The 18629-nt window shown below is 46.8% G+C and overlaps 1 pseudogene; it reads left to right on the top strand.

The window, feature by feature from the left end:
• The window catches only part of LOC115316450, a 43096-nt pseudogene extending 26264 nt beyond the window's left edge, over window positions 1–16832 (top strand).
• Window positions 16833–18629: the final 1797 nt, after the last annotated feature.

Raw genomic sequence — 18629 nt, 5'->3', positions numbered from 1 at the left:
TACTCAGCGAAGTCTTGAACGCTTCTTCCGGGATCGTGCAGGCAGTGGTGTAGACTGCATTGTCGTCCGTTGGGATACCATGGATGGAAAGTCGCGTGGTGGAGTCTATCAGTCGCCTGCTTCTAACATCCACGAGGAGTTTGTAGGGGTTGAGGAAGTCCGCGCCGAGAATTCCTTGACTGACGTCGGCCACCAGGAAGATCCACCGGAAAACCCGCCGGAAGCCGAGGTCAAGGGTGATCGACCGTTCTCGGTAGACTGGGATGGCGCTGTTGTTCACAGCGCGCAGAAAATAGATCGGTGTCAAGGAACGGTCGACACGCGTTGCTGGAACTGCGCTGATCTCGGCTCCGGTGTCGACGAGGCACCGGTTCTTGGTGGCTCGGTCACACACGTGGAAAAGGCGACTTTCGTCGAGGCCCTGACCACTTGTCACCTCTAGAGGTCGGCCGGCCTGTTTCCTTGCCATGAACAGGGGCGGAGGCAATGCCGGGCGTTGGCACCGAAGCGGCGGTAGTAGTGGGAGACCCCGGAAGGGCTCGGTGATCGCGTGTTTTCGCCGCGTGTCCGACGAGATGTCCATTCGCCGCGTGCCGGACGAGACGTCGAACGTCTGCGATGTGACTCACGAGGGTGGGGGTGCGGCTTCGTGTAGCTGCGACGACGATCTCCTCTAAACGTTGGCAAAGCTGCTCGATGTTGGCCTGGGGAGGCTGGCTGTTGGCGGCCGATCCAGAGTCCAGGGCTGTTGGTTGCTGTGGAGCCACGGTAACATTGGCGACGGATGGAGTGGTCACCTCCATCACGGCGTCGGCCAGCGCGGCACGTCCGGTGAGGTCCAACGTTGTTGCTGTTGCCAAAACCATCTGGACATTGGAAGGTAGCCTTTGCAAGAACAGCTCGCGGAGAAATACGTCGTCCAGATTGTTAGCGCGCTCTCCAAGAAGCTGGGTCATGCGTCGCAGCAACTGGCTTGGCCGCCGGTCCCCGAGCTCTTCCGCCGAGAGAAGCTGCTGCACGCGGGAGCGTTCCGAAACCTCGGTGCGCTGGAGCAGAGCATTCTTCAGTTGGTCATACGGTGTTGCTGGAGAGGGATTTGCCAGAACGTCGTAGACTTCGTCGGCGGCAGCTGGTGAAAGAGCCGAGACGACGTGGTGGTACTTCCGACCTTGTGTGGTGACCCCAGCGAGGTGGAATTGTGATTCCGCTTGCAGGAACCAAACTCGCGGATTGCGGTCCCAGTATGGTGGAAGGCGGACTGCGGCTGCTGCAACAGTGGCTGTCGGCGGGTTCGAAGGCTCTCCTTGCTGCATTTCACCCGTTCTAGTTGGCGATCACGTCCGGGTCACCAAATGTGGTGAAAGAAACAGGCAGGAGACGGACGTTCTAAAACACCGTTCTATTTCAGTCGTGTCTCGTCAGGAACTGCTCTTCGTGAGCGCGTGAGGGTAGAGCTAGCGCGAGCGTCTTTTTCTCTTTTTTTCCTGTGCCAAGACTGGACTCGCTTGTCGGTGCGTCCAGTCCCTACACTGTGATATAGTGCCCCGTAGCTTTGAGCGCAAAAATAAAAACAAATGTTCTCGTGCGGAAAAAAAAGATAATGTTTATTTACACGTCCTGCCATATTCGGCATTGACGCGCACTCTGCCGGTATGGTTTTCGGTAACTGCGAGTTTACTTGCCTAAGTCAAAATATCGGAATTAAACTGAGAAATAAACAACAAAAACACGGGTCCGACATTCACACAAATTCCAAAGGAAGGATAGTTTTACTTTCCAATGTTTTAAAATAAATTATAAACCCATTTCTTTCGTTTCGTTAACTAGTGCTGCGATTAGACACTTCAGATTTGCGATCTGTTAAAGACGCATCAAACTTACTTAAGGCACTGGTTTTTATGAAACATATTTTGGCCGTAAGCCACAATTTCCGTACTTTTTCTGCCCAAAGTGGTCGCCATGTGTCCTCCGAGTGTCCAGTGTTAGTATTGTTAGCAAAATCAGTAGAAATTAATCGTGGTACAAAACAGTATGCTGAATCGTACTTGTTAAAGGTACAGCTGAACACGCTTTATATGGCGTTAGCCGCTTAGCTGATAGAGTTGTGGAGGTTATATGCCCTTTGGACCGGTCATATGCCGATCGTTCGCCACATGGTCATGCTCCCGCCCTCACCTACGTGCAGAAAGAGAGAGAAAGAGAAATACGTATATGGGTCAGGGGATGTACGGCAGGCGATTGGTTGGTCCTCCGACCTCGTTGCTACAGTGACCTGTCAGTTTATGGGTGATCGAAGTACAAAAAAGTGAAAGCCGTTTACAACTCCCTGTAACGCCGAATTAGAGCGCAGCTCTCGAGGAGGAGGAGGGAAGGGTACTGGGGGGTGGGGGGTCAAGTGACCTTGGGTGGGGGTCACGTGACCTAGGGGGGTCACGTGACGATGACGATGCCGATGACGTCATCAGTAACGATGACGATGCGGATACCGATGACGTCATCAGTGACGTCACTGATAACGTCATCAGTGATGATGACAATGACGATGCGGATGCCGGTGACGTCAACAGTGATGATGACGATGACGATGCGGATGCCGGTGACATCATCAGTGATGATGACGATGACGATGCGGATGCCGGTGACGTCATCAGTGACGTCACTGATGACGTCATCAGTGATGATGACAATGACGATGTGGATGCCGGTGAGGTCATCAGTAATGATGACGATGACGATGCAGATGCCGGTGACGTCATCAGCGATGATGACGATGACGATGCGGATGCCGGTGACGTCATCAGTGACGTCACTGATGACGTCATCAGTGATGATGACAATGACGATGTTGATGCCGGTGAGGTCATCAGTGATGATGACGATGACGATGCGGATGCCGGTGACGTCATCAGTGATGATGCCGATGACAATACAGATGCCGGTGACGTCATCAGTGACGTCACTAATGACGTCATCAGTGATGATGACGACGACGATGCGGATGCCGGTGACGTCACCAGTGACGTCACTGATGACGTCATCGGGGGTCACGTGACTTGGGGAGCCACGTGACTGGGTGTCACGTGACCTTGGGTATCACGTGACCTTGGGTCACGTGACCTTGGGGGTCAAGTGACCTTGGGATGACCTTGGTTACGCCGACGGCGACGCCAACGCCGACGGCGACGCCGCTCAAGCCGGGTACGGGCCCCTAAGAGCTGCGCTCTAAAAGGCGGCCGTAAGCCCAACAACCAGACAAGATGCAAAAAAAGAACAACAACCTATGGCCACATTTGGTAGTGTCATGTCATATGACAATGACAATAACTGAATGGCACCAAAGGGATAAGGAGGTGAAGTGGATTCCTTAATATCAACACATTTGACTTTAGGGTGGCAGCACATTAATTTTCGGACGCAACTCTACATATTTTAGACGTTGTGACGTCTAATAACGACGTTCGGATTATTAACCTGAGGTATTTCGCTGGTGCCCACTTATAGTCCAACTACGTGACGTCACGACTTTAATTTGCAGCGCTGTAAAGTAACTGATTGTAATCATGGTGGCTTATTACATTTTGCATTCCAAACTTTCGCTGGCGCGTTTAGAAAGCACGATAGAAGCTTGGAGTCATCGCGTTCTTAAATCACCACTGGCAACTTCGAGTCTCGTGTTGCTCTTATTTCCGTTCATGAAAGCAGAATTAATCCCGCTGAAAATCTCATATTGATCATTTGGGAAATTGTAGAGTGCCTCAGGGTTGCCTGCCGGCTGTGCTTTGCTAGAGCGGTGACATTCTTTGGGAGAGGAAGTGCCGCTTTTTTGTTTGTTTTTGCAGTGGCAATCATTTTGCCTCCTGCGATGTGTTCACCATGCGTGAGACCGGCGAATCGGCTTGGGCTCGTGAAAACTCTTGGTGACTGTACAGCCACCAAGAGCTTGTATAAATATGATCATTCATCGCCTCTAGCTCGCTTCTCAACAAGCGTGAAACGATAGTGACTATGGCTAACAGACATCAAACGTGAACACTGAAAGCTGAACCCCAAATATGCGCCTTAGATATCTACATATCTAATGGGAAGTGTGATGTAACGTGTTCTTAAATTTATCCCGTGGTGTATCACCAGTGTCACTGCTCAATAACTCCGTAAATAGCACATAACAGGTTGCATATGAGTAGGCGGCAATATGGCGGCTCCGCTAGCAGATGTCAGAATCGCCCCCACGCAGGAGGGACGGCAGTCTGGCAAGATTGAGGCACTCTAGCCAATCGTGGCCCACAGTGACGCTGTTAGTGGCGCAGGTCGCCAATAAAATTTAAGGTAATAAGAGTAGAACCACGTGACACGTATCTCGTCACAATACGCCATGAAGTGACGTAGACTGACCGTCTCTATGGATATTCCTAATGAGTCCTTTCTGGATTTGGGTGTTGTGACATAGCATGAAATAATGTTTTAGTTTGCCAGCCATTTTGCGTTAGTACGTATTTTGTTACCGAGACTGTGCAGTTCAAACAGCCTGAGCGCACTAAGGTGGTGTAGGTGTTTAGGTCGTTCGATTGGCCCTTTGTTATTGTCATTCGGAGCTTCAGTTGACGTGATATGCTATTGCTTCAACGTTGACCTTCTGACGTCTGCGCAGCCGATGTTCCTCTACCTGGCATACCAGGCCGTTCACAGTGGCAGCGTGGCTGATCCACTTGAAGCACCAGAGGAGAACGTCGCAAAGTTTCCCTACATAGGAGAAAGGAACAGAACCTTATTTGCCGGTGACGTATTCAATTTTTTATTTACACTAAGGAAAGTTTATTCGTGTGCAGGACTGATAAACAGTCGTGACAGCGGGCTACACACATACCTTGTTCTGGCAAGGTGTATGGGTAATGTAACCGCTCTTTGTTTAGTTTTAGTTTCTGTGCCCTCATTTTGAACGGGCTTTCCAACGATTTAAAGTGTCAAAAGTTTGTAAGTCGTAATTTTTGTTTATTATGTTTAATATTACTGCGAATTCATCCGATTCTTGGTAGGTGTGAACACCATAAGCGACAAAGAGAAAAAAAATATTAGAAGTGACAACAGAAGGCATAGCTTATTGGGATTACCAATAACAAAATGCTTTCACAAGGGTGCGATTCTTAAATTTGCAATGAAAGTTTCTACATTTGGACTATATATAGTACTTTTGACTGCTGATTCCACGCAGCTTTTTTTCATGGGAGAATACAATAATTTGAGTATAGTTAGAGGACTGAAACTGACCGGTAAGTTTTTTGTTCTTAAAACCAGTATTTGGTCGCGACACTGGAGCAATGTAAACATGAAAATTATTTGAGCTAAAGCACTGTATATCATATACAAAAATGTCAACCTTTCATCCAAGCACCCAGCCTCACACGTTTGACGTGTGAACGTGTGAAGCACGAGCTTCACACGTTCACACGTCAGTAAATTCATCATATCAGTCACTATAGCATTTGCATAGAAACCTAGCTTCCATTTTCTTTACTCTTTCGAGATTAGATTTGTTTGTAAGAGCGTAGGGGTTGCCTAGATATGGGGCGTACTCTAGACCAACTCTAACCAAGGTTCAGTAAGTTTTAAGCTTCACTTTCATCGGGGTTCTAGACAGCCAACGCCGAATTCCCCGAAGAGCAATAGAACAAAAGTTACGGACGTGGTCATCACAATTCTAGTTTTCAGTGTTGGTTACTCCTTGGTATTTAGCTGCATGCGGCTCTTTTATTACCTTTTTCTCTAGCACAGTACGAATAGTTTCAAACTTGCTTCTTATTGCAAGCCTTATTGGCAGAGAACAGCTCACACGCGCAAGATTGTTTATACGACGGCATCAAGTTGAGCTAGTTGGTCAAAAATATTGGGTTAGACCAGATGAACCAGGAACCTATGACGATATAGCCCATAAAGCCATGATCAAGAATTATATCCCACTTTAAGAAAATTCTACAAATACAGAAAAAAACGACACTGTTAAACAAATACAAGGGAGCCCTAGCACCAAGGTCAAAGTAGCCAAGAACCACGAACTATATGTGTTCTCAACCATAACACACACAGAATGAGTTCACTTTGGACAATTAAATTAGAAAGAAACACATGGCAAGCATGTGCATCAAGGTTTTATAAAAAAAAAAGAAAAAGAAAAACGCGTCAAGTCCAGATACTACATTTCTGGATTCCTAAGTCGGAGTGCTCTCCTTTCTTCAAGAAAACAAAAACCACATCATCTCTGGATTTTTTGTTGATGCCCAAGACGTGCATTACTCCATTCCGCACACAAATATCTTATAAGTTCTCCAGTCCACCATCAAGAAATAAGGCCTCATTTTGTTCCGAAATGCGACAGCTATGAACGTAAACACCACTTTGGAGCGTTAACGCTTCTATCACTCTCTAAGACAAACGGGAGCAGTATTCAGTCTTTCGGTGGACCAAATGCGCTGCCACCACCATTATTCCTTTTTGGGACTAACGTGAAGGAGAGCAACATTTCCGCCCCTCCCGTTAGACGTTCAATGTTGAAGTCTCAGGACTAACCTTTGAACCCTTGCATTTAGGCCATTGGGACTCAATTTTGCACCTTTACATTTCGACACTTGGGAATAAATTTTAGGCCCTGGCATTTATGGTCCCAGGACTAAATGTCGCGCCCTGCCATTTAGACAACTGGGAGTGAAAGTTGAGTCCTGACATTTGGTCTCCGAGCCACTAAATTTGCAATCCGTGCTTTTAGTCCCCCTGGACTAAAGGTTGTACCCCACATATCGCATCCCACTGAAGAAATATGCCTCGCACAGAAGAACTGGTTGCCCAGTGTGCCGCAATCTAAGTAACAATACGTAGCAGTTCAGATCAAATATTTACTCTTAAAAAAAACTCGTTGCATGTACTATGTAAAAGCTAGTAACCGCTTGTCACATAGGTTACTAGGGATCTAGTAACTGTAGGTATTAACGGTCAAGCTAGTCACGGCTACTGGTTCAAAAATCTAGTAACGGTTCCTAACCAGTCCAGTATATTTCACTACGTTTAGCTAGTAACTCACACTACCTATCACAACTACTAGGTGGCGCTAGTTAACCTCAAATTCAGAATCGGCAAACAAAAATTTTATCCCTTGGATCGATTCGTTTCTGCGTTTATTACATTCGCATTTGCACAGTGTTGACGGTAACGCGTTACAACCCCATTGAAAATAACACTCAAGCCCTGATGTTAAGCGACCTTTTCAGCCAATCAAATCCATTCAGTTGAACTCGTTACCTTTTCAAAGAAATAACGGGTGACGTGCTTACGTTACTTATTTCGAGTAATGGGTAACGCGGTTACGTGACTCCTTACTTTTTCTTCCCAAGACTTAGGAAAAGTATACTTAAAATGTTTTCGTGTTTCTATGCTCCAAGCTATGTGAATGTTTGAGTTATTTTGCGTTTCTATTGTGGTAGTTCTTATGAGTACTTAGGTGAAACAGTTAAAAAAATCAAGTGATTATGTTCTGTTTCTACATAAACATAATATTTCTTGAAATATGAGGCTTATGCATACCTGCGACCTCAAAATAGTAAACTGTTTTATTTCATACTTAAAAAAAAAAAAAGAAAAAGAAACTATCGGGAAAGTAAGGTGCATTACGTTTTATCGGTAAAAATAACGCGTTTTTTTAGGCAATGTAGGAGGGTAACGCGTTCTTTTTATTTGCAAGTAATGAGGAACGCATTTCGTTCCTCTCTGTAAAGCCCAGAATACTACATTGGCACAGCGCTTATTTCACATTTGCACACCTATTATAAATTTAACATTGACAAGGAATTAGAACACACATGACACACAAGCACAACACACGCGACGACACGCTAATCCAATCGCCGTCGCCAAAGATTAGCCATACGTTTTTTTATACTGATAATTCGAAAAAAAAAAGTCGTTTGGTCAGTGATCACCTCGCCCGTGAACGAGTTTACAAATATGGTGCCGCTTTCGCACCAATATAACTCTCAAATATTGTGAATAAATATTCCATGAATTGTGTTTCTTACTCAGGAGTTACGGTACATTCAGTAAGTATTTGCGAAAGTCTATAAGACCCCGTCCCCATAGCTCCCAGCAGCCATGTTCTCGCTTCACCGGAAAGACTGGCCCACTTTGCGCATGCGTGTCTCCGTGGCAACCGCATCGTCGCTTGCAAAAGACATATATTCTCAAGGATACAAGAATAAACAAAATAACCGTTTTTTTTTGTCTCTGGAAACTTTTTTATCACCTGCTACGCGGCTATTTTCATCCCAGCTAAAACCAAAACTAAAATATTAACGCTTCCAAAGAACGCAGACGAGAAGGCATGCTGGGCTGGCCAGAAAGCCATGGACGCATAACATGCCACTATGCTGCCCCTGCGTGCAAGTCTGGAGAACCGGAAAAGGCACGCGACTCTGTGCCTTCCTAGGTGGCACAAGCTACCGCCCGTTACAAAGCTTATATTCCTTAGCATCCATCCATCCATCGATCCAACGTATTCCCAGCGTGCGCTTTTACTGCGAAGAAGTGGCAGGTGTATCGCTGCGTCAAGCTCCAATGTGTGTGCGTTGCGCTCGTATACGTGGCGCATATCGAAACCGTCGGAACGCAATGTAAGGCCTAGCCATCAGCATTTGCCAGTTTACAACGAGACAGGGTATAACCGTGGGTTCTCACTTTTGCTGACGCCTCCAGGCCGTGGGCAGCTGGCGATCAAGAAAACAATCCGCAGTTATAGGCGTTCTCTTTTTGGCACGTAATTGCACTTGATTAAAGTTGCGAGTCATCTCCGACGTTTGACACTATACGATAAAATAAAATTAAGATCGTTTTGCAGAAGTTCACTATTTGAGTCACAATAGATATCACGAAACACTGTAATCGCCGAGCATATAGTCGGGCATGGTAATAAACATAGAGAGCGAAATCATTTATAAATATTAAAAAGAGAATGTGGCCCAGAACAGCACCTTGCGGAACACCCGGTAGCACGTTAACACTTGACAAAGTTGCACCATTTAAAACAACGTTTTGACCTCTTCCAAGGAGTTTTGCTTCAAGCCATAAAAAATTGTGTCTGAAATATGACGTGTAGTTAACCTTTTCATTAACCGACTATGTCATCAGAAACAAATGCCTTGCAGAAGTAAAAACAAAATTCAGACAACCTGACTACTAGAGTTTATTGCAGCAGCGAGGGCATGGGTGAACTCTACTAATAGACCTATTGCTAAATTACCCTATCATCAAGGATAATGCAGGGATCGGTTATCGACGCGCCGCACGTGCTGCGCTCAGCAGTAGTAACTTTTCTAAAGCAAATGCCTTATACAAAGTGCATCTTGCACGCGCGTTTGTCAACGCTTTTTTGTTATTTTTTTGGAATATGTTATATGGGAAAGGCGCGAGCGTGTTGCGCGTGGAACACTAATACCTGCATTCTCCTTGATGCTTGGGTAATTTAGCAGTGGGTTTTATTGTGTGTCACAAGAGAATCCCTTCTTAAGCCTTTGTTGCGTTGAGTGGAAAAAGTTATCATCGAGATGACCGATTAAGTCAGTGTAAATAATATGTTCTAACGGTTTACCGGAAATACTAGTTTTGATCCGGATAATGACCGCTTCAATTCCATGACAGTTCCAATGCGGTCCCTGCAGTTCCCCTTTATCCTACTGCCTCCGGGCGACAATGGAAGTTATGCGAAATCTCTAAATGCCGCGCCCAAACCCCTGTAAATTCCTCCTTGTACCCGAAGCACCTAAAACGTGGAACGGAAGAGAAAAAGAAAGAGAGCAGAGCATTGCAGTTGCTCGCCATGCTCTCGTTCTCTGTCCTGCGGCTTATGCGTCGGATCAGTCGTCCACTACAACCGGCTCTCTAACTACTGTTCCCGTCGTATATTTTGGCACCGCGTACGGCGCTTTCCGTTTTCCAGCGGGTTCAGTGTTCTTGCTCTGAACTTGCTAGGTAACCTAGTACAGGGAAGTCTACTCTTCTGCTCACTGCCATATGACGAGCACTCATTGGTCTTTGTCTTAATGTCGTTTAAATTGGATGGTTCGCCTTGCAGGTATGACGGACGCGCTAGACGAGTCAATTGGGGACGTGTTCGAGGCCCTGTTCGAGGCGGACATGCTGGACAACACCATCCTCGTGATGAGCAGTGACAATGGCGGCCTTCCCTTTGGACAGGAGTCCAATAGTGGCTTCAACTTTCCTTTACGTGGAGCCAAAGGAACCCTCTGGGAAGGGGGAACCAAGGCCAGTGCCTTCATCTGGAGCCCTCTTCTCAACCAGAGGCAGAGAGTGTCGAACCAGATGATGCACATCACCGACTGGCTACCCACTCTATACTCTGCAGCCGGTACACATCGTCCAAATTCATACGCCGTGCGTAGCCAAATACCACCTAAAAGAGAAGGCCTGCGTATAATCTCATCGTTAGTGGTTGCCCGAAGAGCCGTACATTGGGAGAGTTTGGCCAGTAGGTGTAGCGACGACGGCGCTGGAGAGGAGGAAAGTGAAGGAAAGGGGAGAGCGCCGAAGGAACGAGAGGAAGGAGGAAGCAAAGAGCGCCATTTTGGCACAACAGGCTTTCAGTGCAGAGCACTGTTGAAGCTGCAAGCCCTCTCCTAAGGGCCGACTCTTTTTCGTTTAGATAAAAGTGGGCAGTGGAACGTTGAGAAGACTTCATTTGTTAACTTTTCAACCCATGAAGGAATAACACTATATTATTTTCTTGTCAGAGCCAGCGAAATAGAAGGAAGGAATCAAACATTAGATGTCGAGTTTATTCATTTCAGTAGGCGAATGAATGAAAATGGCTGCCCTCCATGTACAGCTGTGAGCAGCCGGGAGTTCACGCGCACGCGCTCGCGCCTCTAACTCTGCTTCGTGGGCTGATTGGTTCACTCGGGAGGGGGGCGTTCCGGCGGTAAGATTATAAACTGGCCAAACTCTCCCAACATACGACTCTGGATCCCCGGACCCCGACCCTCCCCAAGCGACAAAACGCCGACGCTTGACGAACGCCCCCACAAAATTGGCAAACGCGTCCTCCTTCGTATCACCGCGTGCAAGCATCGCGGTTGTTCTAAGACGCTGCAAAATGCTCTGGCTTCGAGGCAGACGCAAGCTGGGTGGCGCTGCATGGCTCAAAAACTGATGACGTTTTGGGGGCAAAAGAAGCAAGCCTTCTCCTATAGGTGGTGCTCGCGTAGCTTGTCTACTCGTTACGGTCGGTGCAATAATGTACTTATTTTGTGTGTTTTGTCCAGACTGTTTAGACGAGCTCTTACAACGATTCAATTCAGCCGATAAAGCCAACACAACCTAAACAGGAGGGCTCCGCATAATCTCCTTTCTCTCTAAGAAACGTCATCAGAGTCGGATCGTGCTAACTAGGCTATTGGCCCCGAGTCCGACCTGGGACGCGCTGATTGGACACGAGCCCCAGCCGAACACTGACACAACACTCGTGCCCAATCTCATGCCTCGGTCGATCTGACTGGGATGACGCGTGTGGAGGCCTTCTGTGTAAATGGTGTTGATCAAGCGGCGCCGAAAGCGCACTATTATGGCTATTATGGCGCTCGTTGCCTTCCTGAGTTTGCCATCACTCACTGAACCGATCCCCGTTACCCCCCCCCCCCCCCCTTTTCCCTCTCCTTCCCTCGAAAAAAAAAAAGAACAGCTTTGCGTTAATTTAGAGTACAGTGACCGCAGAAGCTGCGAACCGGCGTCGCGTTCACGCGCCGTGAGGTGCGTGGACAAACACGTTCGGAACAAAATAGACATCTCTTTTGTTCCGAACGCCTTTGTTTTGTTCTATTTTATTCCGAACGTTTTTATTTCTTTCTTTTTTTTTTTTATCCGGAGCGCTTGAAAGCGAGTTTCCCGGCACGACCTCTTGGCATTGACAGTGTACGTCGGCAATTTTTTATAGACTAGTTTTTGTTTTTTTTCTTTCCAGAAATTGCGTGCAGTGGACATTGGGTACTACAAAACCCCTAATTTAAAGCGGGTTCTTTAGCATTGTATGGCGTGTCTATTGTGTAAAATGAAGTAAGTGCAAGCATTTTGCAAATATCTAGTGCTCTGTATATTATTTGGCTACTAAAAATAAACGGTATAAGAATGAAAACAAAAAACTTTTGAAGTGACTCACACAGAGCGGTCCCGGGCTTAATTCCAGCAGGCGTCGAGCCATTTTTTACAAGTATTTGGACACATCGTTGCTGATTTTGCAGTTGCCACCGGCAACTACAACATCACCACCGACAATAACTACAACAATTGCTAGTGCAACAACTGATGCCATTTCCAGTGGAGTTGAGAGCCAGCACGGCCTAATAAACAAGGCCGTAGTGGTGACATTTTTGCGTCATCAGCGAAATCCAATGCTGGTCACAAATTGGAAACGAGTGCTGCGTCAGCCCTGGACTAAGACATTAGTGAGAGTAGACGACCGTGCGCAAATATAAGTGGGCTGCGATGGGGATTTTAGATTTCGCAGTATGTGCTTCGAGCTGCGATGCGTTACCACACTCGGTCCCTGATCTTCCATGGTCAGGGCAGTAGGAACTGCAAGATGTGTGAAGAAAGTGTGCTAAGGTTGTTGAGGTCCTGATAAATATAGACATACAAAAACCAAAACCGAGGCAAATGAAGGTATTCGTGCATTGCAAGTTGTGTCATATGAGTCCGCTCATTTTTCCCGCCTCGTACCATCCAGCTGACGGTCAAACGAAACCTGGAGGTGTTCTGCAAAATCTGTGCGCGTCATTGTAGACAAGACGGAGGTACGGGATCTCCCTTGTCAAATTTTTTTGCGAGAAGGTGGTTTAAGGTTGGTGACCTTTATAGACACTGAATTTCGGTGATTTTTTATGCAAGGTGTGGGCAGAATCGTCTACGCAAAGCTTCTTCAAGGGGCAATGAACAACTAAAAAATCATTGTTAAGGGCCTGGACTTCAGGCCTTTACACAAAGTGAGAAAAAAAAGTTTCTGCTCAACATCGATGCCTCGAGACACATTACCAACAAGGAACGATTTCCAAACGTGTATCCATAGGGTGGTCCAAGTCACCAGGCTCGATCTAAATTAGACCGTAAAAATCGACGCCTGCACGTAGCCATCTAAACGTTTCGTCAAAGGTGTATTTCACAGGTCGGGTTTTTCTTGAAAATTACAAAGCGTAGATATTTTTTAGTAATAAATACGGCCGAGAAACTTGCCAGGATCTACGGCGGGCGGCGACCTAGATGACAGGATCTTGTGGCGGGGTGTGTTTGGCGTTCGTATTGATAGATGGCGTCGGGAGCAGCCTCTGAAGGTGCAGCCGACCAATGAAAGATAGCAGGCGACACGCGGACGAAATCCGTTGGCAGCAAAAGCGCCGCCATTATGCAGACACGTTTTTTTACTTTAAGTTTTTCTTTTATTGTTCGCATTTATTTTTTAAGCGAAGGTACATTTCAAAAAGAATATATTCATTTTTATAAACCACGGTAGTCGCAAGCCGTCGTGATGAGGAGGTTTCGCCATCTATCAATATGAACGCCCAACAGACCCCGCTACTGGACCCCTGTCGTCTGCGTTGCTACCCGCCGTATACCCTGGTAAGTTTCTGGGCCTTATTTTTTACAGAAAGAGAACTACGCTTTGTAATTTTACAAGAAAAACCGACCTGCGAATACCACTTTTGGCGAAAAGTTTAAATTGTTACGTGCAGGCGTCGATTTTTATGGTCCATTTTAGATCGAGCCTGGTGACTTGAACCACCCTATATTTTGGTACTCTGACCACGAAATAGTTTCATGCTTCTGAATCGCCCATATAAGACTTGCGACGTAAAGGTGCGCTCATTTTATACAGCATGAAGTTTATTTTGTGACACTTGTTTTCAATCTCAGCGCTTTTTTGTGCTAGTGTTTTTCTAAGGACACCGCCGAACGTGATGTAGTAGGTGGGGCATGAGTCCTCATTTGCATTCCAGCACTTAAAGGGCAACTCCGGTCCATGCTTTCGATTTCGGGGGATTATGGGTGTTTTTTGCTGTCAGCCTCCCTGCATAGCAAGGTGTAATTTTTTTTTCTCGTTGTTGTGCGTAGCTTTAAAGATATCGACGCCTCGAAGTTTTGTTTGGGGCCCGGCCAACAAAACCGGAGCTAGCCGCTCGAGGCCCCGGCAACACTGGAAATCAGCCGCTATGTGAACGTGACGTCAGGATCGTTCTTGTTTAACTAGTATGCATGCCGTGCGGCACCTACCTCTGTTTGCTATCCTTCTAAAGATAAGAAGTAAGCTGATTTCTGTTTACGTGATAGTTATCCAGCATACGCAGCAAGAGTTCGTGCATATACCCTAAAGCTAGCGACTGGAAAACCCGTGAACTTATATCGGTACCGCACTCGGCGGCCGCCGCCGTGCGTGCGCTATGCCGTACTCGTCGCTTGTATACCCAAAAGCTAGCAACTGGAAAACGATTGAATTCGTTCGGTGCCGTACTTGGCGGCTTTCGCCGTACGTGCGGTCTTCTGTACTCGTCGCTAGGCCTAAATTGTCATCGGGGCTCCGTGGATAGAGCGGCGTTGCTCTACGCCGCGCTACCAGTCACGTACAGTACTGTGGCCCTCTCGCTTTCGCGCTGCGGGTCAGTCCCAGACACGATTTGAGGCTCTCCGGCGCAGGCCGCGGCGCCCGAACACACGTGTGCTGGGCTTTACACGTCCGTTTCTTTGTTCTTTTTTCCTCGGTCGCGTAAAAGGCAAAGTCCAAAGTCCACTCGTCGAACATCGTTCACCCGCACCTTGTCCAATTTCCGGTCCGTTGGAAACTTCTGAAAAAGCACCTTCGTGTTGCTCAGCGGGTTGTTCGAGCAGCCCACAGCGCTACAAGTTGCACTCGGCATCTTTCGAGGAACAGCTGGACAGTCTTGGGCGCACCGAGTTGCACTCTAAAACGAGTCTTGGAGTCCTCACAAGCAAATAAACAAAAGGCTATACCGAAGCTAGACGGGCCACAGATAAAAGTAACGGCTAAACACGCCAATCACAAGCCGAAGTAGCGGTGGTATCGGCTCAAAGAAGCGCACTCCGCGCAACGGGCAGACCAGAGGAAAAAAAGAGAACGATTCTGACGTCACGGCTCAATGTTGCTTTAGCGTTCGGCAACCCACTGGCCGCCCGCTTAGGAGCAGCGGCTCGCGACGGGTCGCATTTTTGTTACCGGCATTAGTTGAGAATGCGGCGTCCCACGGACGTAATATCTTGGCTGAAGTCGTATTTTGTGTTACTACAGCGATACCAGTAATTTATTTTATTTTGAGTTTTGGCCGGAGTCCCCCTTAAACTGCTGATGTTAATTATATTTTAGTTCGTTCATGCTTTCAAAAAGATGACATCCACAGTTTAGCAGATTGGCGAAAAGTTTTCGGTTCGTGATTGATAATTGGTATGTGGAAATAAGACTATTTGCAGTATCACGAGTTTACGTCCAATTTCGTTTCAATTAACATATTGCCACGTGCGTGGCGAAGTTGGCAACGCGCATGGCTGCCACACGGAGAACCGGGGTTTGAACCCGACTGGTCTCAGATGTTTCTTTTATAGTTTTGTACTTGCCTGAAAAGTCCAGCCCACTTTTCGTTGGCATCGACTGTTCTGGTCCGGAACATTCCTGAACGTACCGTGGGTACGATAGCAGTGGCAACTCGCAGTTTTAACCCGGTTGACCTTCCCTCGTCAAGGCATAATTCTTGACACCTCCTGCTTTAGCTCTAGGGCCATGTTCACCCCTATTAATGCTTTCTTTAAGTTCTACATAGATCTGCTTGATATTATGCGCGAGAATATAAATAAAAGTAACCAGCTCCCATCATTGGATGTAGAAAAAAATAAACGTTTTACTGAATTAACGTTGCGGAGGCACTTCAAAGATTGTCTCCAAAGAATAGAACAAAGACTACGTTAGGAAGAAAGCACTCTTTATTACACAATTGCAGGCGGAATAGCAAAGCCTTGACTGGATAGGACCACACCTGACCTTGACGTATCTTTTGTCTGTTTCAGGAGGGAGTCCCGCAAGTCTAGGCAAAGTCGATGGCTTCGACATGTGGACTCAAATATCCTACAACCTGCCTTCTTCACGCTACGAGGTCCTGTACAACTACGATCCTGTCGATTTGAATTCGGCCCTTCGGTACACAAACTACAAGCTGGTTTTGGGGACTTACAACGGTGGGGTGTACGATCAGCGATTTCGAACGCCCGGAGGCTCGCGTCCGTACGGAGACTTAGAAATCCTCATGGCGCAGTCTAAGGCAGCCAGGATACTCAGGGGCGTCTACAACACGGGAAGCGTCTTGCTGCCCACGAACTGGAGACAGCGAGCGACAGTCTATTGCAACCAGAACGTGCAGAGGAACTTTGTCTCGCAAGCTTCGCCCTACTTGTTTGACCTGGCAAACGATCCGTGCGAGCAGAACAACATCGCAAGCGCACAAGTTGGAGTGAGTTTGCAACACTATACTTCGTATCTCTTTGAGAAAAACACTGCAAACTACCCCCAAAACGCCACCATTTTTTTCACCTTAGCGGAACGAACGCGGGAGAGAGGGTGAGATGGAGAGGATGAAACTAATCACGTCGAGCATATTTTGTGGGAGGGTCTTGCTCATGTATTATAAACCTGCAACAGACTAGTCTTTTTTCTCTTGGGTTCACTTTAGTTCTTCGCTTAGAACATAATCTGGATGGTTTCACAGATAATAATGCATCTTACCGGGCTCTGACGGGCTTCGACGCGGACCGTTGTGTCACACAGAATTATTGTTGGCGGCGCCACCTTCCGATAGCTGCAGCAAGCACTCGTTACTCTTTCGTCTGCTTTCAACATACTTCTTGTTGCGCCTACCTGAAGACGGCATCACAAGTATGACTGTCTGGGGGGAGTGTCTTACCGTTGAACAAAGTACTTGCACAGCGAATATATACAGCAAGCGTAACGTACTCACATGCTTCAAAACAATGTGTGACTAAATGTGGATCACAGAACACCAAACTTAATCCTGGTGAATCAGGGGTCGTGCATAAAAGATAACAACCTGAAACTTAGGAGAGTGCCTGTAGCCGCAAAGCAACCCAATCTATATCCAACGGCTGGCATAGTGTTGAATATCAAGGGCTCTTTAAAGGGTAACTGCAACGAAAAAAAGTTTTTATTTAAACAGCCTAATTGAGACAAGCATGTCAAAAAACAATTTTTCCGCGAGAAAAAACGTTTTTTACAGCAATATTTCTTGCGTGAGACTGATTTTAGTATGCGGCTATTTCGCCGGTTTTAAATCGCGCGCCACGAAGTTGGGATGCCGTGACGTTGAATCCCAATCGGCAGCTATACTTCTTATTGGCTAAGAGTTTGATTGACAGCTTAGATCTTGGTTGTTAAACCTTTGTTATATGGTGCAATTTCCTTTTGAGCGGCATATTTATCCGTTTAAAAAATAACCCATGTGATGAGAGTTATTATTCTTTACAAAAGGTTTACAACGAGACGGGCACTTCCGTTTGGATTCATACCATAACAATCCAAAACTCCACCATTCTTTCATGGCCGCCGAAGTCTCCGATACCGCCTGTCTTGCCTACCTCGACTAATCGTTTCGCCGAAGTGATCAGTGTTTCGTGCTGTCCCAGGTACTTGAGTGAGACTTCTTGAAGTGAAGTACTGTATGTTTAGCAGCTATCGCAGGTGTTAGAGATAGGAAGCCATGCAGGGTTTTGGCTTTCACAGCGCGGTTCTTTCGTTTTCCTCTTTGCTTGCTTAATGTGTTTTGTAATGGTTTTATTTTTTTTTATTCATTTTTTTTGCGCTTGCGAGTGCAACTGCTAACTTTTCGGAGATGTCAGAGGAGTGATCCCGACAGCGAGCCTTCCAGCAGCCATGTCGCCCCGAAAAAATGCTATTTGGCTGGAGGCAATCGAGTGTTCGTGTAGCGACAAACGTGTCCAGTTACATTCTTGTCATATCGCTCCGGAGGCCGTTGAAATTCGCACCGGGTGCCCCGGGTGCTTCGAAAGTCCGCGACCAGACACAGCTGTTACATAAAAAACCTGGCACAGCCAGGTGATTACGTCATAGCTGTCCACAGAAGCCCTCGGACGTTCGAATTCTGCGTTAGCCGACAAATGTTTTTTCTCGGCTTTCGAACCATCTTACGTAAATTGTTTGATTGAATATGTACTGTTATCGTAAATATTGGCTTGTGATCGCGGCTTTGTAGATTATCGTATTTGTTTTGCTGGAGAGACGCAAACGACGGGCATAACAAAATCGGTTGCATATTCCGCATACCTTGCAAAAGCACTTCCCCAGTCACCTTGCGAAAAGCGCGAAAGGCGGAGTCCGCACCGACCGTACTTCCCAGTATTTTACCTGCATTAGAGCAGTCTGTACCTGCTAGTAGGTATGTCTACTCTAACTTGAAACTAGGGGCAGTGTCAGAGAGCAAGGAGACGAAGTTCGAAAAGCTTGCTCACCCTCCCCAATTTCTGAAGTTTCAAGTGATTGTACCGTAATAAATGCACAA

The sequence above is a fragment of the Ixodes scapularis genome, unplaced genomic scaffold (genome assembly GCF_016920785.2).
Source record: "Ixodes scapularis isolate PalLabHiFi unplaced genomic scaffold, ASM1692078v2 PGA_scaffold4__175_contigs__length_147842914, whole genome shotgun sequence".
NCBI lineage: Eukaryota > Metazoa > Arthropoda > Arachnida > Ixodida > Ixodidae > Ixodes > Ixodes scapularis.
This window is presented reverse-complemented; position numbering and strand designations above follow the sequence as displayed.